The sequence below is a fragment of the Mus musculus genome, chromosome 6 (genome assembly GCF_000001635.26).
Source record: "Mus musculus strain C57BL/6J chromosome 6, GRCm38.p6 C57BL/6J".
NCBI classification, from domain to species: domain Eukaryota; kingdom Metazoa; phylum Chordata; class Mammalia; order Rodentia; family Muridae; genus Mus; species Mus musculus.
The window spans coordinates 137,318,571-137,344,005 of NC_000072.6; the positions used below are offsets into that span (position 1 = coordinate 137,318,571).

Genomic DNA, 25,435 nt, shown 5'->3' on the forward strand with positions numbered 1-25,435 from the left:
TTATTTGTTATAATTAGAAAAATAATTACATCATTTTCTCCCTTCACGTTCCTCCCTCCAACCCCTCCCACGTATTCTCATAACTCCCTGTCAAATCCGTGGCCTCTTTGTCTTCAACTGTTACAGTTACATATGTAAATACAAACTGTTCCATCTGTTATTGTTGGTTGTATGTACATGAATTCAGGGTTGACTATGTGGTATTTGGTTACCAAAATTAAGGGGCTCAATCCCGGAGAAAACAAATTTCCTGGTTTCAATATGCCTTAGTTGCCTCGTGTTCTTTGTCTGGGGCCACGAGTTTTCTTCCTTCCACGTTAGTGCATTTAGCGTTAACCTTGCTCTATCACAAGTGAGGCTCCCCATTTCTAAGAACGAGAATTTCACAGCAGCTGCGCTGGTCCTCAAGACTGTTTCTGTTTGTGAATTTCATCCACTATCAGTTGTCTACTTTTATACTTAAGAATCTTTCCATTTGTAAACACCGTCAATTTAATCAGGATGTTAATCCTTTGGCTTATTACCAAATTTTGGTAATATTACATATTATAGAAAAAAAGTCCACTTGCTATTTTTAAGGTTTTCTTTTTATGACCAAAAAGCTGTCAGTATTTTTTTTTTGGTTGCTGTAGATATTATTAACCATATTTCACAGATGAATAATCTGCACCTAAGAGATGTTTTTTTCTAAGGAATGCATGCTTGCTTAGATCTAGAATAACTAACTCTAAAAGCCGTGTGCATGTTTATCCTGCCTGTCAGCTGACTTCAGTACTTTTAGCCAGACTCTCTTAAAGTGGGGCTAGAGACAATTTCCTTAGTTTTGTCTAATGTAACCGAGAAATCTTAGGTTGAAATACTCAAGCAACAGATGTTTATCTCTCAACGATCTATAGGCTGGGAAGTCTAAGAACAAGACGCAGGCATTACGGTCCTGGTGGAGTCTTACTGGTTCTCAGTGATCCCTGAAAATTGATCGTCTCCTCTTCCTCCTCCTCTTCCTCCTCCTCTTCCTCCTCCTCTTCCTCCTCTTCTTCCTCCTCCTCTTCCTCCTCCTTTTCCTCCTCCTCTTCCTCCTCCTCTCCCTCCTCCTCTCCCTCCTACTTTTCCTCCTCCTCTTCCACTTTTTACCCCTCTTCCTCCTTTCTTTCATTCTCTTTCCTCTTTTTTCTTCTCTTCCTCCCCTTCATCCTCCTCCTCCTCCTCCTCCTCCTCCTCACATTCTAAAGATCTAACTTGCACATAGATTAGCTCTTGAACGTGGAAACCTCCCATCTGGTCTCCTGGGTTTTAAGATTACAGAATGTGCCATGGCAACCAACTCTCTTGTGTCTTCCTGAAGGCAACTAATCCCATTCAAAAGGCTTTTCTCCCACCACCTAATCACTACCTGAAGTAGTATTCATCTTTAAAGCATCACACTGGGAATCAAACTTCAGCACATGAATTTTGAAGAACATAAACATTAGTCCACATCCAGTTATTAATTAAATTTGTATTTTGTGTATTTGTTCAAAAGAGGAAATGAGCTCCTTGCATAAAATATTCTAGGGACCCAAGTGTGCTGACTGCATTAGTCTATCCTGATGCTTCTAATCAAAACTATTAATTTGTCAGTGTCATAACAGTGAGAAGAAAGTGGAACTTGTTTTCTGAGATTAGGGTCAGCTTTTTGTAACTTTAGTGAGGTAAAATTGTATCTCATATTAGTGAAGACCTCTGACTGGTGGTTGCCTTTGGTGCCAATGCAGTTGGAAGAAAGTATGTAATAGCACCTGTCAGACAAAAAAAAAAGTCCTATATGCAAACAATGAGGGAAGAATAAAAATCTCAATACTGTTGACACAAACAAAGTAAGCACTTATCTAAGGTGATCTTTATTATCATTTAGCCATGGAGGGTATTGGATTTGAAGAGAACAAAGGAAACTTCTTGTTTATTAACTACTGGGCTGGAGAGTTGACTCAGTGACTGAAGTACTTTTTTGCAACTAAGACACTGGTTAAATTCCCAGAACCCAGGTGAAAGCAGGGTGGATGTGGCTGAGCAGGGCAGACTCCAGATGTGAGGTGCAAGATCCCAAGCTGGGGTCTGGGATTAAAAAGGAGAAAACATTTAACTCTCTACTTCTGCATTTTGAAAAAACAAACCCTTCCTTCCTTCCTTCCTTCCTTCCTTCCTTCCTTTCTCTCTTCCTCTTTCCTTTCTCCTTCCTTCTCTCCCTTCCTCACCCTCTCCTGTTTTCCTTCGATTGTTTCTGTGAAGCATTTTGTCATGTCAACAAGAGAAGTAACTAATATATTTCCTAACTGAATAAGTCATGAGCTCTAAAAAGATTGATGAAAACCCCTTGTATCATTTATAATCCAGAAAACACTTCAAATGGCAGCCTGGGAGGAGTTCCGAGTCCTGTAAGAGAAACAAAACTTATCAAAGAGATTTTGCTTCCTGTAGAACAGTCTAGTATGTGCAGTGCCAACACAGAGCTGCTGGAGGTTGAGGCCGTAGATCTGAGCAGTGCTCACACACTCTGGGTTCTGTCCGTTGGCTTGTTTGGTTTGGAGATGACATCTTATTCTGTAGCTCAAGTTGGTCTTGAACTTACTTTGCAGCTCAGGTGGTCTGAGTCCTGTGTCATTTCTTATACTTCTCCCTCCCAAGACCATGCTGGGCTTAGAGGTGTGGAGCTCGGCAGGCTGACCTGAAAACTGTTCCTTTGTTTGTTTCATAACTGAGAGAAGAATCACTAGGCATTTACCCCACTGTGAGTTATCCACAGCCTTGATATACATTCACACATACATATATATGGACATACATTTTATATATGTGCATGCTATGTATATATGCACATAATTTGTGTATGTAGCTCAAACATACATACATATATGAATACATATATACTATATGTCTGTAATACAAACATATGCCCTACAACCATGATCAACACCCAACCCTAAAACAATAGCTTAGATTTCTAAATTTTTTACAATAACTATAGCCACGTTTGCTTCTTTTAACCTTTAATATTTGAAAAATTGGACAACTCAGGATTTTGGAAAGGAAGAACATCGTTAAAAAAGCAGATAGGTGGCAAACTCCTTCAAGTTCTTATATGATCTTTATGCAAGGGAGTCCAGTCTATCTACCAAGCTCTTCCAGTGCCCTCCTTGCAATGTTAAAATGGAGTGATTCTCTAACATAGAAATGAAATGGAAAAGCAGAAGAGAGGAGGGCATGGCTGGGGGCCTTGAGAGGGAAGCTGATTTGATCTCCTTTGATCGCCATTCAATCCCATCTCTAGAATTGACATGGTGTTGCTCCGAGAAATAATCCATATTTGATGCTCAGCCTCTACACATTTCTTTCCCTCAGACTGATCTTTAATGTCGTTCATCATATTTGTCTTTGTTACAATCACTCTGCAGAAATGAGAAACAACGGGCCTTTGCAATCGCTGCTCTTGCAAAGGTTCCCAGTTCTCTCCCATCCCCCATGCGAATCAGTCCCCAGTTGCCTGTCACTCCAGCTCCAGGGGATCTAAGGCCCTCTTCTGACAGCTGTGCTCTTCTGCGTCACATGCAGATACTTGCATACACACATGCAAGCAAATAAAAATGAAATACATCTTAAATAACTATGAAGTGGAAAGTAAGTGTGGTCAGGTTTACTTCACCATTGTGTGGACAGCTGGAGTACTAAGCATCCCTCCCCATGTGAGATCAAGTGTGTCCCTCTGAGGAAGGAGCCTAGATGCAAAGTCCTCAAGAAGAGGATTAATAAGGCCTCGTGGTAATGCTACCTGATCTAAGTACACCAAAGTGTTATTGTTAGAGGACAAAGAGAAGACAAGACAAACAGAGGAAGAAAGTGTGAGGAAAATGTAATTTCATGTGGCCAACTAAGAAGTACCAGGGAATAAACATAATTTATTGACATGTACAGCAGGACTAATTCTATTTGCTGATTTGACTGACTTATGCGGTGTGCAGCTGTTTTTAAGTCACTTCTGCGTGTCCTATAAGGACGCTTCCAGAGGAGCGTTACGTGGAATCCTGAATAAAGCACATGGCCCTCCCCAGGATAATGACAACATCGAGACTTTTAAAGACATGAATGAAAGGCAGAAAAGGAGAATTGATTCCAGACGGGTTTCCTTGATCGCCACACATGCAATATGACACACACACACACACACACACACACACACACACACACACACACACACACACACACTCATGCATACATGCACACACATACTTCTAATTAACTATTTTCTTTTTAAAAGGCAGAAGGAGTGGGACTTTCTGGCTGTGTCCCTGCCACATCACTGCAACATCTACAAACTTGTTGTCATGTCAACAGGGAAGTAACTAATATTAGCCCTTGGTGTTTCCAGTTCTGACTCAGAAATGGATACATTCTAACGCGTGAGCTTTCAGCTCTTCAGGTTCCACTAATGGCCTCACCTTGTCTCCTGCATGAGACCAGCAGGTGGTAGTTTCTCTGCACCCATAACAATTATGTGTTATAGAGGTGTCTTCATGAGCATATAAAAATACTTAGAGCAGTTTTATCTGTATGTTTGTAAATATCTCCAGCTCGGGATTGTAAGCATCCTGACAGAGAACAGAGGAGTGGAGACAGGACCTTGAAAGTTTGAATTGCTCATGAGGAGGAAACCACCACCATTTCCTCACTGAAGCACTAACATTATTGACTTTTATATCTATCACAGCTCTTTATATTTGGCAATAAAATTGAGAAAATAGTAGTTTAAATTTGGCCTAGAAATCGTGTGTCCTTGACAGCTAATTTGCCCAGCTGAGATCAGGACGTTATGTGATTAACTCCGTAAGGCGTCACACAGGCAATTATGCAACACCTTTGGTAATGACAAAATGTTAGCTCACTAAATTAATGTAAAGAGAAACATAAAATCAATTAGTATTTTAAGAAGGTATCTGAGTTGTGTTGATGACTTTCAGGTCATTCAGTATTTTTACAGCTTGTTAAACTTAAAAAAAATGAGAGGCGTCCTTGATAATTTAAGATGCAGCTGTAGCTATCCAGGGAATTGCTTATTCAGATTAGGATCCCACTATTCCCCAAGTTACTACATTCAAATAACTGCATGTGGTTCAAACTAATTAATTTGATTCTGCTTTCTTTATATAAAACTAAGACCTTTACTCTACATGACAATGAAATAGTCACATTCCCATTATTTCTTCTGTTGTCCAAAGCAACTTGTTCCAGAGAGCAGATCTGTTTACTCAGTATCCATGACCTACTTTCCTTGTTCCTACTGGTCGAATGCCTTGCCCTCAGAAAGAACACAGAACAAGTGCGTGTGTCTACAGAGAAGCCAAAAGTAAAATGACCGCTTCTAGGATCCCCACACAGCCACCAGTCACGTTATATCAATACAGAAAGTTGTAGCATGTTCATTGGATTCTAATCCAGTGACTCCCGACATACCTAATGCTGTGACCCTTGAATACAGTTCCTCATGTCGTAGTGACCCCAATCATAAAATTATTTCATTGCTACTTCATAACTGTAATTTTGTTGCTCTTGTGAATCGTAATGTAAGTAATGTAATTAATGATGTAATATGATACATCATTATATATGTAATATGATATGCAGGAAATCTGATATGCTACCCCTTTGGGGTCATGACCCACAGGTTGAGAAAGTTTTCTAAACTCTGGCCAGAAAGCGTTCTTACATATCTGACTTCCTCTGAGAACTTCATGGATCCTTTTGACATATAAGAAAGACAGTCTAAAGGACTTAATTTTTTTTTAAGATTTATTCATTTTTAATGTATATGAGTACACTGTTGCTGTCTTCAGACAGACCAGAAGAGGGCATCAGATCCCATTACAGATGGTTGTGAGCCACCATGTGGTTGCTGGGAATTGAACTCAGGACCTCTGGAAGAGTAGTTGGAGTTGGTGCTCTTAACTGCTGAGTCACCTCTCCAGCCCAGGACTTAATATTAAATATTGTCATGATATGAAAACCAGACAACATAAATACAATCTCCTTAGGAAGTGGACTCTTGATAGTCTCTTATTTTGATAGAATATAATCCTTGCATTGTTTATGATCTAACATAAATATCAAGTATTATTTCACTTTATTTAACCAAACCACATCACAGTTTGTTAGAAAATATTAAAATTGTCCAAGCAGTAGGCTTCAATCAGTCTAAAACTAACAATCTAAATAATTATCACTAAGAAAGACATCAGCCCTCAGTAAGAAAGGTATGCTGGGCAATCGTCCATGCTCTCACCATTTCATTCAAAATGCTCCCCGATACAGTCCAATGCACCAGCAAGGTCAGAAATTTATTTCTGGGTTATTCACACTTGATTGAAACTATGAATCACCAATGCCCGATCTTCTTGGAAGAAACATATTTGGAAGCACCTTATAATATTTAAGAAGTAAAATGTGATTATTATTTTCTACCCTACGGGATATTGTATTTTTGAAAACCAATTTTTAGAAATCAAACTTTCCAAATATTTTCTAGGTCCTTAAACCAAAGTACAATGTCAGCTACGATATTTTATATGTATTTTGGAGGCAAACAGAATTTTTTCATTAACTGTCATATGTCCGATTCTTAAGATGCTCTCAGAGAAAACGTTTTGCTGTAAGAAAGGCTGTCATGTGGTACGCAGGGAAATTAAATCTGTTCTTTTTCTGTCTATCGAGGCACCTTGATATTAGCTGTGGCTGCTGTTAGAAGAAAGAATAATTAACATGTTCAAACCCTGATCTGTTCTCAACTTTCTCATTTTGTTTATAACTAGTTGAGTCATTACGAGAAAAAAATAATAATAACTTTTAAAAATCAGTGCAGTGGTTGGCTTTGGGTGGCATCTTACTCCATATCCTTCTGTAATGAAGGCTTGACATCTTTTATATTCTCTTGAAGGAAAGATTTACACTTTGAAGTGCGCACTAGCAATTAGTAACAAATACAACAGTTTTTAAAGAGCACCTTTAGTAGCTGAAGAAACAGGCCAATGGATTGAGGTTCATGCTGAAACTGATGATCGTGTGTGGTTTTTATGCTAAGGGATTCAATGCCTTGAGAACCGACTTACATATTTTAAAACCATGCTATTAATATTTTGATACCAAAAACAGTTTAGAGAACCAAAATGTTTCCTGAAGTGGTAAAACAAAAATCTCAGCTGGGTACAAACAGGCTCCTTGGCTTAAATAAGATTTTAAAAACCATTTTAAGACTTCTGACTAGGGACAAGATAAAAGACTGAAAATCAACACTTCCACTTATGAAACGAATGCAAAGTGTAAATTTCAGGTTTACTAGAACACAAGCTACCGCTGTTTGCCACACCTAGCTGCATCCTGATATTTATCTTGTACACCCCCTGACTTGTGAGTCCCTTGGGACTCCTGTCAGTGTGTTGAGTTAGCATGTATTTAGAAAACGCTGTGCATGATAGAGGCGGCCCCTTCAAATGCAGATTCCTAGGAATGTTTGTAACTGTGAATGATGGCTTTACATGTGAGAGTGCAGATTTATATCTTCTCCCCAAGGTTCTGGGTTGATGATGTCATGGCTACTCTTCAGTGGCAGAATATTCCAGAAGAATGCAGGCTCTCAACACAGAACACATGTTCAGGAAAATCCTCAATCTGGATATATGTGGCACCAGCAGGAAGTTCCCTTCCCTTCCCTTCCCTTCCCTTCCCTTCCCTTCCCTTCCCTTCCCTACCCTTTTCCCCCCTTCCTTTCCTCCTTCCCTCTCTCCTTCTCTCCCTTCCTCCATCCCTCACTGGTCACAACTCTGTCTGACATCTAGAAACCTGGTTTCCCTTGCTGCTCTGGGTACTTGTGTTTCTCTATGGAGATTCACCCTTTCTGAGGAGTATGCTCCTGCAAGACACCGTGATCTCATTTTCCACCCAACTGCATTTAGTTCAAATATTAATTCATTTTGCTTCCTTAACTACAACTATGTTGCCTTTTAAGGAAAATATCTCTTTCTCATATTCACCTTGGCCAAAAACTAATTATCTGGACACTTGTCAGGGGAACAGGAAAATCTTGCCTAACGTTTTATTTCACTAAACACAAAGAAGGGCGAAATTACTTCTTGGAAAAAAGAATTTAATTACCTGATGCCTTTTAGAAAAATAACATTCTCAAACCTTTACTCGATTTTGATTTTAAATTGGCCTAAATTCACCCAATCGCTGTTTGAAGGTTACCATGGAAATGTGAGGGCAGTTCCATCATTTTACCCAGATGGGCTGGACCACAGGAAGCACTGGGCAGGGGAGGAGCTCTGGGGGTGGGGATGGTGCTGGACAGAGAAGGGACTTGGGGTGGGCTGAGATGTACTTCAGTGGCAGAGTGCTTGCCTACATGCATAAGGAAGAGAAACAGAGAGACAGAGACAGAGAGAGACAGAGAGAGATGGAGAGAGACAGAGACAGAGGTACAGAGACAGACAGACAGACAGACAGACAGAAGTACACTGACAAAGACAGAGAGACAGAAACATAGAGAGAAACTAAATTAGCTCTCCATACACAGTTCACACAAAAATACTCAAAGCATTTTGAAAATCTACAAATAATGGAATTTTGTTCTTCCCTCACATGCCTAGCTGATGAAACAAAATTCCATAAATAGCCCTTTTGCTATATTCGGGTTAATCAGCAGATTGCCCAAGAAAAGGCAGATAAAATTCACAGTTCCAAATTGCTCCAATGGCTTCCCTTACTCTGCCTTCTCTTAGATAAATCAGGGATTTCATAGAGTGAAATGCATTTATTATATATTATCTTGATTATAAAATTAAAATAATGTGTCAACACACACACACACACACACACACACACACACACACGCACACACACACACCTGGCATAAAGAAACTGCATGCTTAATTTGAAGTCTCTGCCATTCTATGACAGCCAACCTCAAAGAGTAAAAGAGCTGCCGGAAAGGAAAGAAGAAATACTTCCTTTTTGCTAACAGAGTCAAAATTGTATTGTCAGGTAATAATCACAAAGAGACACCTCTGCCTAATATGTTAAAGGACTTAAAACTAGAATAGTCATAGTCTTCCATGTGAGTGTGTAGTTCAGACACGGAACAAATAGCCGTGACATGTTTTGGTACCCAACTTAGCAATTTATCTGGACTGCGTGAGGCCGGGGTCTCCTTTGTACTTGTTTGTGCATCTCCTCACCCAATAAAGGGGCCGGCTCAAGTTCATTGGAACACACATTATTGAGTGCTTCTAAGAGGCATGGACTTGCACTTTGGAACCGGTCCCAATGCCGCGTCCTTGGATGAATGAATCATGAGTCTCCACCTTACTTAATGTCCCCACATGCCATGATTAATGGGGAAGCTAATCCTGGCTCTTTGTTAATCCAATTTCCTGGGATGTTTATTGACATCTCTGCTAGGACTGAGTGGTCCCTTTGTATGCTGGCAGTAGTTCGCTACTTCCTGATTTCCTGGCCCCCTTTGCCACCACTGCTCACACCGTGTGAGTTTCTCTCCAGTTGTAAAGAACTCAGAGAAGCGCTAAATTCATAGAAAGTTGTAAAGTTGTAAAGCTCCCTTAACACTGTCCCCTCCTCACTATGGAGGTTAGAGGGAAGCCTACCTCTGCAATCCTTGTCTTCCTGCAGTCTGAGACAGCCCACTGCTCTTTGCTGCTACATGGGCCAGGCTAGTTGGAACTATTTCAGAAATTATCCTTTCAGAATTTTTTTTTTTTTTGTCACCGGCATGGGATCCCTAGCATTAGAGATGAAAGCTACTATTCCAAGTGCTACCTGATTTCTGGGGATCTAAACTCAGGTACTCCTTTGTTAGTGTTTTTTTTTTTTTTTTGTCTAAGCTCCGCCCCACAGTTACCAGGCAACAGCCAGGTATGCTCCGCCCCCACAGTTGAGGCTCCGTCCTGCCAGTACTTTACACAGTGGGCTACATCCCATCCCTTGCAAAATTGTTTATGAACTCTGTGGGAAGTTGGACAAATAGAAATAATAGCTGTAAATCAATATACATTGTAATCTGTGGAAAATGACTGAGTAGTCATTTTACATTAAGGTTCTAATCTATACAAACATGCACGTAACTGAAAGAGTTTCCTCTTTCTTATAGTTTTATTTGTTTTGTGTATATTTGTATGCGGGAATGTGTTTGGCAGAGGTCAGAAGACAATTTGAGGGAACCATGTCTTTCCTTGCACTTTGGGAGTCCCGGGGACCAAAATTAGGGTCATTAGCCTTGGCCGCAAGCCCCTTTTACCCATCCAACCATCTCACTGGCCAGAAAGATTTTCTAATGTTTAAAACTGCAGGATTTTAGACATTGGTGTTTCACAGAACCATCAAACGGTTTTCTAGAAATGTCGGGTTTTTTTTATTACCACTCACTGCAACTGCATGCAAAGTTACCCACACATAGTTAACAATCATAATTAGCAGCTGTGCCGACTGAGACTATCAAGACAGAATAAAAGTGAGTGCTATAAATACTCTCTTGACTCCTTTCAGGCCACTGAACACAGTTGTCTTCAGTGCATCACCTGAGCGCCGAATCTTTCGTTTATGTGTTTCTGAACATAGAAAAGGAACACTCTGAAAATGACTGCGGTCCATTGGGCCTGGTGATGTTTGCGAGCCACCGTGAATGCCACGTTTCCTCTCAGAGGGACCCACCGACCTGCAGCCTTTCAGACTCCTGGAAGCTTGCTAGAACCTTGGACTGCAAACACAGCCATGCTCTCTAGTTCTTGCCTGGCATCTGAGTGGCACTAGGTAGGTGGCACACCTGGCACCGAGAAACAAAGCAGAACAGAACCAGGCTTGCCCCAGGTTTCCTAAAGCAGAATCTACATTTTAAACAAGGTCCCCAGGAAATCTATCTGCGCAATATCCAGGAGACTCCATGAGTTTAGATGACAGGTGCCACTTACATTCTAGTTATTTTCTGCCAAACGGGGAGATGATGGGATTTGTCTAGTGTGGTTAAATGAATGATCTTCATGTGGATCTGTCCCATGCTCTCCCCCATGTCTGTGGGTCTGTCCCATGCTCTACCCAGTGTCTGTGTGTCTGTCCCATGCTCTTCTCCATGTCTGTCTGGCTCCTAACATCCATCCCAAAGCCAGAGACTTCAGAGCCTTTACCTGTGAGTCACTCTTTCCATGTTCACTCAGGGCCTTTGTGAACTGAGTCTACTCTTAAGGAGGCTGCGCATGTGCCCTAAATCTATGCAGCTCACAGTGACATCACAGGACTGGGGGTCCATTCACATACTGCTTGCTGCTAATCCTCCGAGATAAGAATCTCCTCACACGCACAATGGGATATGGAGGGTGTGGTGAATTTTATCTCCATCGCTAGGTACGCTAAAGCTTGCTACTGAGTAAACTCCTCTTGTTTAAATAGTTATCCGTATGTCTTGACTGTATGTATGTCCTTGCACCATATGTGTGCCTGGTGACTGCCTAGGCCAGAAAAGAGTGTTAGATTCTATGAAGTTGGCGTTACAGATGGCTGCAAGCTACCATGTGGTTATTGAACCTAGGTCCTCTGGAAGAGCATCCAGTGCTCTTAACCACTGAGCCATCTCTCTAAGCTGCAGGTAAACCCTTCTCAGTGAAGGAAGCAGTGTAATCATTGCTATTCAGGCACAAGCTTGCTGCCCATTATGGATTATGGACTAGAAAGCAGAACAGCATAAGGGCACCCAGGGCCTCTTGACATGTTGTATCTTCATGCTCAAGTATCAATGTCTGCGATAGATTAGTCTGTTAACTGCAATATTTGTGTTCATTGCTAAATTCCAGCACTTGACCTTGAGGTGCCATTTGCTCAGACTACCGGACTTCCTGACAAGATGGCTGGTCTCACTAACGGGCCTTTCACGGGATTCAGGCTAGGAAGTGATCAGGGAAGAGCTGGGAAAGAGGAGGAAGCTTTCATGAAGGGAGTGAGAATAATCTAATTTTTGGTAAAAAGCAATTATCAGTGAGGAGATCAGAGTGCACAGAGTGGTTCAAAGGAAGAGTCGCATGTCATTTTCCAAAGGCACAGACAGTGGAGCCCTGGGGGAATGTGGAGAGAATTATGGCTGCATACAATTCTCACATTAACATTTCTTTTCTCAAAACCTAACATACTTTAAACTTTTCTCCTCCACTAAATGATCTTCATAAGGAAAGTAATTCTGTTTCCTATATGCATCTACGAAATTGATATTTTAATAAAAGAAAAACTGTCATGATCCTAAAAGCCTTTCAAGGGTAAGATGCTTCAGGGCAGTTAACACAATCCCTGCATTATAAAATTCAGAGCGTTGCCAAGGCATCCAATATTAAATCAGTCTTTGAAGTTCAAGTATACGAAAGATCAAAACGCTATAGGTGCAATTTGGAAAGAACAAAGGAGAGTTTGAAGAAGGCAGGGAGCAGCTCTGTTCAGCCACTGGGTTTCCAGGGTACTCACATTCTCATTGAGAAAACTTCTTATGATGCCAGTATGTTCCATTTATTCTTTTCAAATGTTCGTGTAATGATCAGGAAAGGCCCTAATTGATGGCTCTAATTTTTCAGACTCAGGAGTTTCAGAGAAAGGTCAGTCCACCAGGGAAACAGCCCATTAAAAACAGCATCTATCAATTGTCAGGAAGACTACAGTAGGCCATGCTGATTGCTTTACTTCCTTTTCAGAATTGCTAGAAACAAACACTGTTAATATGGATGAGATCCGTAGTTAACCTCATATTGGGGAGCTGTGGGTGGGGATGACTCGAGAGCAAAGTGATTCCTCTGCACACCTGTGGCCCTGAGTTTACACACCCATCACTTATAGGAACAGCCAGGTGTGGCAACACACACCTGTAACCACAGCACAGAGAAGGGGAAATGGATGGATCTCAGGGGCTTGCTGGCCAGCCAGTCTTGGAGAAGTGGAGGGCTCCAGGCTCAATGACATCCTGTCTCAAATTAGGTGACAAGCGATACTCGATAGCCCAATATCAACCTCTGGACTTCACGCACATGCATATACATATAACACACACACACACACACACACACACACACACACACACACACACACACCAGTTTTGTAATAGTTCACATGAACGTTAAACCATTTGAGTCACAGAAGTCCTGATGACCTAAAGGTACAACAGATGCGAAAATTTTATTCAGATTAATAAGCAGATAGCAATAAGAAAATTGCTTGCTACACATTTATTTAATGCCCCTTAAAGCCACAACATTTAAGTTGACACTGTACCCATGAGAAAGAACAGATAAAATAGAGTTAGTGTTTTCTTTTTTTTTTCAGACAGACATGACCCAACAGAGGATGAGTTGGCCAAGGTTAATGGGTGTGCACTCAGGCATTCATTAAAACCAAATGATTCAATTACATAGAGGGTGAGCTCCCCTGACTCATGCTTCTCGGGGTTCTCAATCCAGGCCTGCAAATGTCTGTTGACATTTGCCTTTCAAACATTCCGTGGAAAACTCAAAGGATACATAAAAATTAGAGACAGAAATGTAACGAATGCCCCTTCACTACATTGAGACAGAAATGTTAAGAGTACCCATGTACTACACAGACTCCATAATATAAAAAATCCCCATGTACTACACAGACACAGTAATATAACAAATTTTATATACTACACTGCCAGTTATCCACACTGTGACACCCGTCTTGTCTATACATCCTTTCTGTCTGTTGTTGTCACTAGCATCAAGTTCCAGTCACTGTCTGTCTGTCTGTCTGTCTATGCTTCACTCTTCACAATTTCACGGGTTTGATGAAAGTGCGTGAGTATTGGTTTCCGTGTCTGCAACAGAACATTCAGAACAACTTAGTAGAGGAGGAATTTATCTTGGCTCACGGTTTCAGAGGTTCAGCACAAGGTTGGCGACTCCATCATTTGGAGTCTTATGGTGAGATGGCATCATGATAGCAGTCGAAAGAAGAAGTAGAAAGCTGGAGGAAACAGGAAGGGGATATTCCTTCCCAAGATGCACTTCTCACAATACTGGATTCATCAGTGTTTTGTTTTGTTTTGTTTTGTGGTAACAAAATTATATGACTTTATGCTTAGTGCTGTCAAGCAAAATTCACATGTAGGGTTTTTTTTTCATTAATTAATTTATTTGTTCACTTTACATCCAATCACAGCCCTACCCTCCTCTCCTCCCAGTCCTACTCACAAACCACACCCCCCAACCCTCTCAAATGCCCCTTGCATACCACCTCTCCCTAGGATATCAAGTGGTAGCAGATCTAGGTGCATCCTCTATCACTAAGACCCAACAAGGAAGTCCAGGTAGAGGAAGAGGATCCAATGGCAGGCAACAGAGTCAGAGACAGCTGCCTACTCCCTACCCCTGCTCCAATTGTTAGGGGACTCACATGAAGTTCAAGCTGCAGATTTGCTACAGATGTGTAAGTGGCCTAAGTCTAGACTCTACATGCTCTTTGGTTGGTGTTTCAGTGTCTGCGAGCCCCCCATGGGCCAGGTTAGTTTATTGTAGTGTTGGTCTTCTTGTGGTGTTCTTGGCAACCTCTGGCTCCCTCAATCCTATCCTCCCACTGTTCCATAAGACTCCCCAAGCTCTGCCTGATGTTTAGCTGTGGGTCTCTGTATCTGTTTACAGTAGCTGCTGGATAAAGCCTCTCAGGAGACAGTCATGCCAGGTTCCTGTCTACAAGCATAGTAAAATATCATTAATAGTATAAGGGTTGACTATCTCCCATGGGATGGGTCTCAAGTTGGGCTAGTCATTGGCTGGCCATTCCCGCAATTCTGCTCCATCTTTATCCCTGTGCATCTTGTAGGCAGGGCAAACTTTGGATGTTTTGTGGGTAGGTTGATGTCTCCATCCCTCCACTGGAAGTCCCACCTGGCTACAGGTGGTGGCCACTTCAGTCTCCATAACCCCAGATGTTAGGAGTCTCAGCCAGGGTCACCCCCATAGACTACTGGGAGTGGATCCATCATCCTTTACATCTCTCAGTGGATTAGTTATCTCATTAAGTCATAGGCTTCATGATAACTATCACAACTGAGTAGGGACAACCGCTGACTTTCAGCCTTCATCAGCAAAGGGTCCTGTTGGGGGACATTGCCTATCCAGACCCTAACAATGTGAAATACTTCAACTAATACCCAGTGAGGAAGGAAACATTTAAAGCTGCCTATTATTATCTAGCCATAAAATCGGAAACTCTCTCTCTCTCTCTCTCTCTCTCTCTCTCTCTCTCTCTCTCTCTCTCTCTCTCTGTGTGTGTGTGTGTGTGTGTGTGTTGTGATTTTGAAGTACTTCACTGTCACAGAATTGTAAAACAAAGCTTCACAGTGACACCAAAACATTTCCCAAGGAAGATGATTTGAATGTTTCCAGAACAACAATTTAAGATCATTTTTGACTGTATTTTATTTTCTCTTTTTATTTGATTTTAAAATCAATTTTTTGAGAATTTTCTTCAGTATACTTAGATCTCATTCACCCTAGGACCTGAATCCTTCCTGTCCTAGTTCTCTTCCCTACCCATCCAACTGTCCAAATGTATGTGTTTTTGTTTTGTTTTGTTTTTACCCACCCAGTACAGTTTGTGATGCCCACATATTGTGTGTATGTCCTTCCACTGGAGCATGATCAACTTTTCAAAGGCAACATTCTTAAAAATAACTGACTTTAATCTTTATCAGATGATATTTAAAAGGAAAAGAGATGTCACAATAGTATGAAGCGATTTATTTTTTAAGTTGCTTTTGGGCTCTTTGAGGTAATCTTAACAGTTATATGGCACCTGCTACACAAATATAATAAACACTGCAACTTAGTATTAAGATAGCTTTACGGTGAATGCAATAACAAAACAAAAAATTACAACATTGTTCCGCAGTGTATCAGTAGATTAATCAATAAAATAAAGGTGTCTTTAAATTGAGCAGCATAATAAAAACAAGAAATTTTAAATAGCTGCACAATCAATGTCTACTCTTTGACTAATAGTTAATGTAACCAAATAACACTGAGATATTTCATACTTTTGACTGGAGCCAGGACTTGCTGTAAGGCCCAGGCAAAGGACCTTTTCCCTCTACTCCAGATAATAGTCTTCTCATCTTTCAGAGAGGAAATTAGAACTTAGAATAGTGAATGAGTTGGATAAGTCTGGGATTACAAAGGGACAGTTTAGGACTAGGACACAAGTTTAAAAGCTCATCTCATTAGTCGTGAATTCCAGCCTAGGTTTAAGTATTTCTTGATCATATAAATAACAAGACAGTGAAGGAGAGGCTCGCCTCAATGGAGGAAAGCCAGGGGAGGATGCCATTAAGTACTTAAAGAGGGTCAACACTGAGCAGCAATTCGCAGGTGCACGGAGCATTGACTGTTGTAAGGGAAGATACAGACTGAAGACACGAGTCCCATGTGTGACCAAACCAGACAGCCTCACTTCTCTTCCTGCAATGTGGGGATCATCATGGGTCAGTCCTTTACACCCCATTCTACATGTTTCCCCCAAATTTCTAAAACTATGATCATATTGATATATAAGTGTCAATTATTTGTTTAACTTCTTAAGAGGAACTGAGAAATAGAAAATATTATACATTCAAGAAGAAACTCTCTTCCCAGAAAATGCAAGAAAGACTGGGAAGAAGAAGGTTGCCTGGTACGTGCACCCCAGGCTGCAGAGAGGAGCTCTGAACTCTTGGCCTGGTTTACGTTAATAAACCTTGGGTGGGTCCCTTGTCCCTCGCTGGCTTCACATTCCTGACAAGATTCTCTGACAAGTGCCATTCTGAGGCTCCGAAGTTTCTTTCTTTTCATGTTTTTCCTTCCTTCCTTCCTTCCTTCCTTCCTTCCTTCCTTCCTTCCTTCCTTCCTTCCTTCCTTCCTTCTTTCCTTCCTTTCTTCTAACCTTTATTTATTTATTTTGGTTTTTCAAGACAAGGTTTCTCTGTATGGCCCTGGCTGTCCTGTAACTCACTCCGTAGACAAGGCTGGCCTTGAACTCAGAAATCTGCCTGCCTCTGCCTCCTAAGTGCTGGTATCAAAGGTGTTCGCCACCACTCCCTGGATCCTAAAGATTTTTTTAAATCATTTACTAAATTTGTGAAATTACACTATATTATTTTTCTTTTAAATGTATGCTGGCAAGTGCTAAGATGGAAGAAGCACAGAGGTTAAAAACATGAAACAATTTGTCATGGGAAATGTTCTCCATATTGAATTATAGCATTTCCTCATAGAAAGATAATCTCAGAGAAGTCTAACCACTGTTACACAGAATTCGAGTAAAGAATAACTAACTAGAAACTGCTGTTATGAAGACAGAAATTTTTAAATGACACAAGTTTTGAATACAATCCTATTTTCCTTTAATTATTTTAAATTACATTATTTGTTTGTTTGTTTGTTTGTTTATTGAAATGTTCTATTACAGTCAAAACAACAACATCTTTTGGGTCCGATGTATCATTTGCTGTTCTGTATTTAACCCCGATTTAACCTGATGTTTACACTTTTATTCAGCAAAATCCACAACCCAATTCTGAGAACCTAAAAAGTGTTTTGGGGTCTTGTTGCACTTGGGGAATGGCGGTTCAGAGTCATTTGGGGTCAGAGCTGTAGCTTTGCTTCCCACGCCTTTTGTCTCAGTCTCCATGGGAACAGCGAGTGACGGGATAATCACAAGTACACTTTTATCCATCGATTCCCCTGTCAATACCCTAATTGCTTCCCTAACCAAGTTACATGACTCAGTCAAGGCCACAGAGACCGGTGACGACAGATGAAGTAAGGGAGAGAACTTCCTGCAAATCTGTCCTGTCTTTTGCTGTCTCAAGCATCCAAGGGCACTCAAAGAGCCTGGCCATCAAAGATGACTTCATTAGCCTCTTAAAACATAACAGGCGATGGTGCTCGGAGGACAAGCGTCTCTGATGTGCAGGGTGACATTCCTAATGACCAGCCTCTTTCCAGCACTGGCTGACAGAACTGAACATTCTCAAATAAATACCGAGAATAGATACACCTCTCAGATGGAAACACTTTCCAGTAAAAGTCATCATTGCTTATGCAGAGAAAGAGCAGGGTCATTTCAATCTCATGTATAGAACACCACAGCTTGTGTGTTTGACAACATCATTAGTTTTTTTTCTTATGAGGCTATTCCATTATGAAGGGAGATTTTTTTTTAAATGACAATTCTTTCTTTCTTTCTTTCCTTCCTTCCTTCCTTCCTTCCTTCCTTCCTTCCTTCCTTCCTTCCTTCCTTCCTCCCTCCCTCCCTCCCTCCCTTCTTTCCTTCCTTTTTTTTTTATAGTTAAAATAAAAGTCACCTGACTGGGGACTAGGGAGCTCGCTTGGCCAGTGGAACACTTGCCATGCAAGCATGAAAGGGGATTCAGATCCCCATGTAATGCTGGGTAGATGTGGTGGCTACACACGCACACACACACACACACACACACACACACACACACTCATACACACACACTCACACACACACATACACACACACATACACACATATACACACACACTTACACATGCACACACATACACAAACACACATATACACACACATGCACACACACACACACCACATACAAAAAGCAAGTCATATAAGGTTTTTAGTAGAATGAATCATTAGAAGTAACAGAACCAATGTGTAATTCACTATGAAATCCAAGAGGAAGCAGTTACAAACACCGCTCATTATTTTATTGCACTAGTTACCTCTTCTGGCTGATGTACAAAATACTTAACAGAAGCAACTTAAGACCGGAAGACTTTATTTTGTCTTCAGTTCACATCATGGTTGGGACACTGTGGTGGCAGGATCTTGAGGCAGCTCTTCCCAGTGCATCTGCAGAGGAGAAGCCGAGAAAGATGGATACTTGGTTCAACTTCTTCTCTCCTCTTTAGTCACTCCAGAGCCCAGCCCATGTTTGTTTTATGTTAAGTAGGTCTTCCCAGGTCACTTAACCCAACATAGAAACTCTCTCCTAGACCCTTAGAGATGTCTAAGTGATAAGAGACCCAGTCAACTTGACAATAGAACCCATCAAATTTATTAAGACTAAGTCTCTATCATGTTCCCATCCTAAGAAATAAGTAAGCTAGCAATGGCTTTGATCCTCAGGAGTTGCTGATCATTTGGGGAAATGCACATAGCATGGTTAAACAAACCAGGACGATGTCTTCCATAGTTGGCAATATATAACCTTAATGTGGGACCTTATCTTTTCTGAGAAAGGGGGAAACAAAGTTTTAGAAGACAATGTCTGAGCAGAGACTTGAAGGAAGCAGATATCCCAGGAAGAGGAGGAGCAGGCAGAGAGATGTCAGCAGGCTTTAACAAGGTGTGTGGAGAGTGTAGGGATTGGTTGCCAGCCATGGTAGCTCTAGTGTCAATGTTGAAGACAGGTTGTGGCCAACTATGGATGTCAGTCATTGTGAAGCGAGGGTGGGCATGGGTGGAGAACTCTCCCTCAGGTACTTCCCTAGCGCTGCAGCAATTATAGAGTTCTGAAAAGGCTTCTCCAGATACTAGAGGCCAGAGAAAGATGGCTCCAGGGGTGCTGCTGTTCTTGATTGGCCTGATTTCACCTTTTTATCTCAGACGGAGCCATTTATCTATAACTTGAAGAACCCCATAGTGTGTTATGCCACCTCTTACTGTCCTGGCCACAACTCTCCACATTGATGTGAAGTACTACACATACTATAAGGCAGACTTTCACCCACACACGGGTTTCTGTAGATTCCCCATTCTATTTTGCTGGCCATTTGCTTGTCCACTGTCTGCTGATCCATTGTCAGGTTCCTAGGGTTTTTCAGTGGTAGTGAGTGTAAAGACTTAGAGAGTGTTCACGTGACAAAATAATGGCATTCTGTTTCTGTACCTACTACCCCCCAAAGAAAAGTACAGTCAGCTCCTTCAGGCCTACGATGACTTTCTGGGCTGTGAGTTTTAAGTTAGACTACACCTGACTGTGAACCAATGGAAGCAGAGCTGGATATGAAATCGATGGTCTTTGCCACATGGACTCTGTTGTGTGCTCTGTTCCTTAAGGCGCTCCTTGTTCCCCGCTCTGCTTCTTTCTAAATGTGTTGCCAACTTCCTGTGTATTTGCTAAGCACATTCCCAGGTTATTTTATCAATGTTTTTTTTTTCACATTTAATGAGATCTCAAATCCCATTAAAATTTCTAATTGGATCCTGTTGATATATGGTAAAACTATTAATGTTTTCCTGTCCTTGAATATAACTGTTGTGGTTTTTTAATTAGTTACCTTGGATTTTTTTCCTTATTCATTAATAACCACGAAAATTGCTAGCTCTATCTCTTCCATTGCAATGTGTATACCTTTTAATTATACTGTCTTGCTGCCACGTATCTGTACCTAGACTGAAAATAGTCTTAATTTTCTAGTCTTGGGTTTTAATTGAAATCTTTCCAGTATTTCATCATTGAGACTATTTTTAGGAGTTCGGATTTTGTGCCTGAAGTAATTAGTTTACAGTCCCATTTAATGACCTATTGGCCACTATATACAGATCTTCAGAGCCTCAGAACTTCCTAGCCTCTGTGGGAACACAATGCCCGGTGTTTCAGAGAAAAGCCAGCTGTTCCTCTGAGTCATCTCATTCCAGAGCCTTGTTAGCATCCTTCACTCCCTTCCTTGTTGGGTTTAACGTTGATTCCATCCTTGAAGTTCAAAGGCTTCATATTCATTTCAGTAAACAGTGGCGAGGCTTGGCTTAGGAGTATCAGATAAAATAGCAGATAATAGTTCCATGTAATTTCAGACAGATGACAAATAACAATGATGTCCCTGATATCTATAATCTTATTTCCTCCATTTGATACACCTGGCAGGGTAGTTGTTGCTGTTGTTTCTGTGTGGTAATTAGTGTGCTCTTCTGAACTAAGTTCCTTTTCTGCTTAGGGAACTCTTCTCTAGTTGCTTCCCTACCATGGTTCCATTATCCTCCCATAAAACCATTCTCACTTTGCTGTTGTGTCTTAGCCTTTGATGCTCATGAGGCAGAGCAACAGAGAAAGTATGTTTTCTCTCCTATCTCTTTTTATTCTTGCTTTGTGGAAAGGGGGTGATTGTGTAGAGTGAATTCATTCTCTGGTGTCACGATATTTCTTTCTATTCAACATGTACTGTCCTTTTCTTTTGGGACTTCCGTTTTTGGAGATACCCTCTGCCATATTTTTATCATTACCAATCTTCACAAAGAAATTTAAAATTTAGTTTTCATGGTTTCCATTTGCAAGTTTTAAAAATTGATCCCAGGTTGCAGTACACTAGACACTGTAATTTGTAAGAACCTGACTTGAATACCAGAATCCACAGACAATGCCAGGCATGGCGGTAGGTAGTATGTTTCTGTAATAGCAATACTATGGGGAAGGGACTGGGCGAGTCCCAGAACATATTGGTTACATAGATGAGCTGGAAACACACAGGCATGAAAACAGTATAAAAGGTTTTGCAATTTTAACCCCCAAATTATGGATCAATGTCAACAGCTGTCTACTATTCTTATATATTAAACGTCTATTTCCCCAGAGGTGACTTTCAACATATTGTCTTGTTAATAGATACTTATTTATTTTTGAGGTAACGCTGCAGCTTTTGAATTCTGTGCGGATATTTTAATCAAGATTTTCTTCTGTAATAAAACCTGTACTCAGGCCCCTTGTCTGTGTGAACACCTGAACTGATGTCCCCTGTCTGTGGGAACACCTGTACTGATGTCCCCTGTCTGTGGGAACACCTGTACTGATGTCCCCTGTCTGTGGGAACACCTGTACTGATGTCCCCTGTCTGTGGGAACACCTGTACTGATGTCCCCTGTCTGTGGGAACACCTGTACTGATGCCCCCTGTCTGTGGGAACACCTGTACTGATGTCCCCTGTCTGTGGGAACACCTGCACTGATGCCCCCTGTCTGTGGGAACACCTGTACTGATGCCCCCTGTCTGTGGGAACACCTGCACTGATGCCCCCTGTCTGTGGGAACACCTGTACTGATGCCCCCTGTCTGTGTGAACACCTGCACTGATGCCCCCTGTCTGTGGGAACACCTGTACTGATGCCCCCTGTCTGTGTGAACACCTGTACTGATGCCCCCTGTCTGTGGGAACACCTGTACTGATGCCCCCTGTCTGTGGGAACACCTGTTCTCATGCCCCTCCTGTGTTGACACCCGTACCTCAGGCCCCTTTACTTCAGTATGTTCTGAAGTTGCTCACATGCAAATGATTAAACTGTCCTTCCCAGAAGCATCCCCTGTATCTCTTATATAAATTTTAGCAAATATGCTCACATCTATCTTTATACCCCTTCTGTTTATTATTGAAAAGTAACCATAGAGCCACGTGAAATATTCTTACTTCGAGTTCGCCGTTTACGTTCACAGCAAACGCCAACACTCGCACGCTCTGTCTTTTCTCCAGCAGGTGGATCGATTTAAGTGCTTTTCTCTCTTGTCAGAAAGTATCAGGAGACTGAGACCGAGTGCGTGCCTTACCCTGGAGTGAGCAGGAAGGAGCTAATGGTGCCGCTTCTCCGAAAAGGGCAAGTGCACCGTCTTCACCGCCATCTGGAAATCCACCTGAGCATCAAGTCCCGCTCACAGACAGCATATGGGAGGTTTCGCTTTGAAGAAAGAATTTTTTTCTTGCTGTTATGCTTTTAAAAGACACAGATCTACATAACCGGCCACTAATTTTTGGGGCTTTGCCAAACTGACCAAATATCACTCATCTTTCCAAACAACAACGAAAACCTCAAGAGAGGGAATGCACACGACGTGTTGACATTTAGATGCGCAGTGGGGGCAGAGATGTGGCTGGAGAATGGCTCAGCACATCCTGGTTGTAGTACTGATAATGCAAAACTAGCTGGACAAACACAGGTAGGAGTTTGATCAAGGAAATTATAATGTGTCCATAAATATTGGTCATTTTAGGTTGCAAGAATCACACACACAAGCACACACACAGTTAGGTGAGTTCGAGATCATGTGTCGGGGGCTCAAGTTGTTACCTGTGCCCTCTCAGGGCGCCTCTGGACAAGGCAACTTAATGCTCACTTTCCTCCGACTCACTTGTTGTTGGAGAGAGGCTCAGCTTGCTTTCTCACCACCCAATGTGGAATAATTCACCAAAAACTTGGCAGGAGAGGGACAGAGTCATAAACTTATTTGTCAGTAGAAAAAGGGTAGTTTAATTACCTTTCAAAGTACTTTGAAAAGGTTTGAAAATTCATGGTTTTTTAAACAGAAACCCCCCCGCACCTGATATTACTATCTTCTTACAGGCTGTTAGTCAGGGAGATACTAGGTGTCCTTCAAAAAAGCCATAGGCTCTTGCCGTTGCTTTGATTGCGCACTAGAACAAGATAGGAAGGACTCTGCTGCTGAAGATAGCATACATGCTGGCTATAAGTTACAGAAAAACTAGCCTAGACCTGAGCTGAAGCTTTCTCCCTGCTGGAGAGATTTCAGAATCCCAGAAGATGCTGTGCAGGATACCAGGGAGAAAATCTCAATAGCCTTACTCAGATGGGAACTCTAAAGACTACAGTGCGAGCTGCCACCCAAGCTGTGCCTACTGGTGTAAGAAGGGCTCTTTGTCATGGGTGTAGACAACCACTCCACATTCTCGAATTCATGGCTGCTTCTGTAAAGTCAGTCAAAGCCCATGTCTAGTGGCAGGGGTGGAGATGAAGGCCTCGAATCCCCACAATCAGGAGGCAGAGGCAGGAGAATCTCTGTGAGTTCAAAACCAAAAAGGTTTAGCTAGTAAAACCTTCTCTCAAAAACAAATACACAAGCAAATAAACAAACTAAAACAAAGAAGAGCAAACAATGTCTCTGGGGAGGTCATAAGCTCCGGTGGAATCTTACACTGTTGATTAGCTAAACTGTCGTAGCACCAAATCGCCTGTAGGTGCTTAGAGGCAAGTGCTTCTCTTAGTCTTAGTCAGGGAAGCACCTTTTTCTAGTAAGAAGCTTTGGATGCAGACTCATGGATGCTCCAAGAGCAGAGAATAAGCAATGTTAGAGAACTCAACTCTAATCGGGACATTTACACCGCCCCGATCTAAGGCTCAAAGAACATTGTAGAAGAGAGGCCAGAAAGATGTAAGAGCCAGAAGACGGGGAGAAAGGGTACGGCATACCATCTCCTGGGTATGAAACAACCATGGCAGACATGGACACACTGGGTCAGCACAGACCGGACATGCTAATGACCGGTTTTGGACAGAGGTGGGGGCTGGGGGAAGGGGTTCGAGGCAACATATGCTTTCCTGGTAAACTATTAGCTTCTGATGGTTCCTGGTGGACAGGGGAGTAATTTTCTTCATCTGTGAGTCCACTAATAAGCCCACCAGGCTCCAGTCCAGAGTTTGAAACTCTTGGTCACTCAGACATCTCTAATTGAACTTAGTGGGAGGCCAAAAAGGACATGAATTTAGCCAAGGGATGAGGGCTGAAGGGGAGGAAGGCAGACTACAGAGGCTGGAGCCGACTGCCATTGGAATGCAGTAAATGCCTGTGTGAAATTGCTAAAGTAAAAAAAAAAATTAACTAATAAAAGAGCCATGATGTGACTGTTGGGAGGAACATTTAAATTCGGTTTTCTTCTGTTTTAAAAAGAAAGGCAGCGCTGTAAAACGTTTGTGTAGTTGGGCTGACATGACACATCACTCACAAAATCTGCACGGTTAACGTTTTGCCAACCTTTCAAAAAGATCGTATTTATTAATGTCAACACGGGTGCTTCACACACGGCAGTGAATCTGAATCTGTTGTTCTTTTGGCATTTGCAGCAATGTTGTCTGTAGTTGCTTAAGAAACAAATTAGCAACCCATCTCTCTTCTCCCCTGCCTCTCCGTATGAGGACATTTGTAGACATTTTTCTTCTCTTTTCTAATTGGTCCCACTTACGCGTCATTACTCTTTTCCCCCTTTCTGGGCTCAGAATTTCTCAGATCAATTTAAAGGGTGTTCAAAGGTGAGGAAAAAACAAACAAACAAACAAACAAACACCAGACACTCTCCAGTAAGAAAGACAGTTCAGGACCACTGATAGCAAATCATCCATCTGTTTCTCCAAACCCTTGTCTATGGAGCTCGGGCTTTTAGCTGCTGTGTCGTTAAAGAATTAGACCACCCAGCTGTTGGCTCAGGCTGTGCTGTCTGGACCAGGGATCTATGCACACAAACCATATTGGCTGTGAATTCTGGACCACATCTGGAGATTCACCAAGCCCCACCCCTAACCCTGCATCTATTGTGGACCAATTCTCTCATCGAGCATAAATT

At 41.7% G+C, this 25,435-nt stretch overlaps 1 protein-coding gene across 3 annotated transcripts in view; it reads left to right on the forward strand.

The window, feature by feature from the left end:
- Ptpro (protein tyrosine phosphatase, receptor type, O) overlaps nt 1-25,435 on the forward strand; it is a 212,336-nt gene that overhangs the window by 66,272 nt on the left and 120,629 nt on the right. Inside the window, exon 1 of one of the 3 annotated variants that reach the window (XM_030255238.1) lies at nt 10,592-10,842. The exons of the other annotated variants lie outside the window; for them this stretch is intronic. The gene's annotated coding sequence lies outside the window, so the exon portion shown is untranslated. Of the gene's footprint in view, nt 1-10,591; nt 10,843-25,435 lie in introns of those variants that run through there. 3 annotated transcript variants of the gene reach the window in all.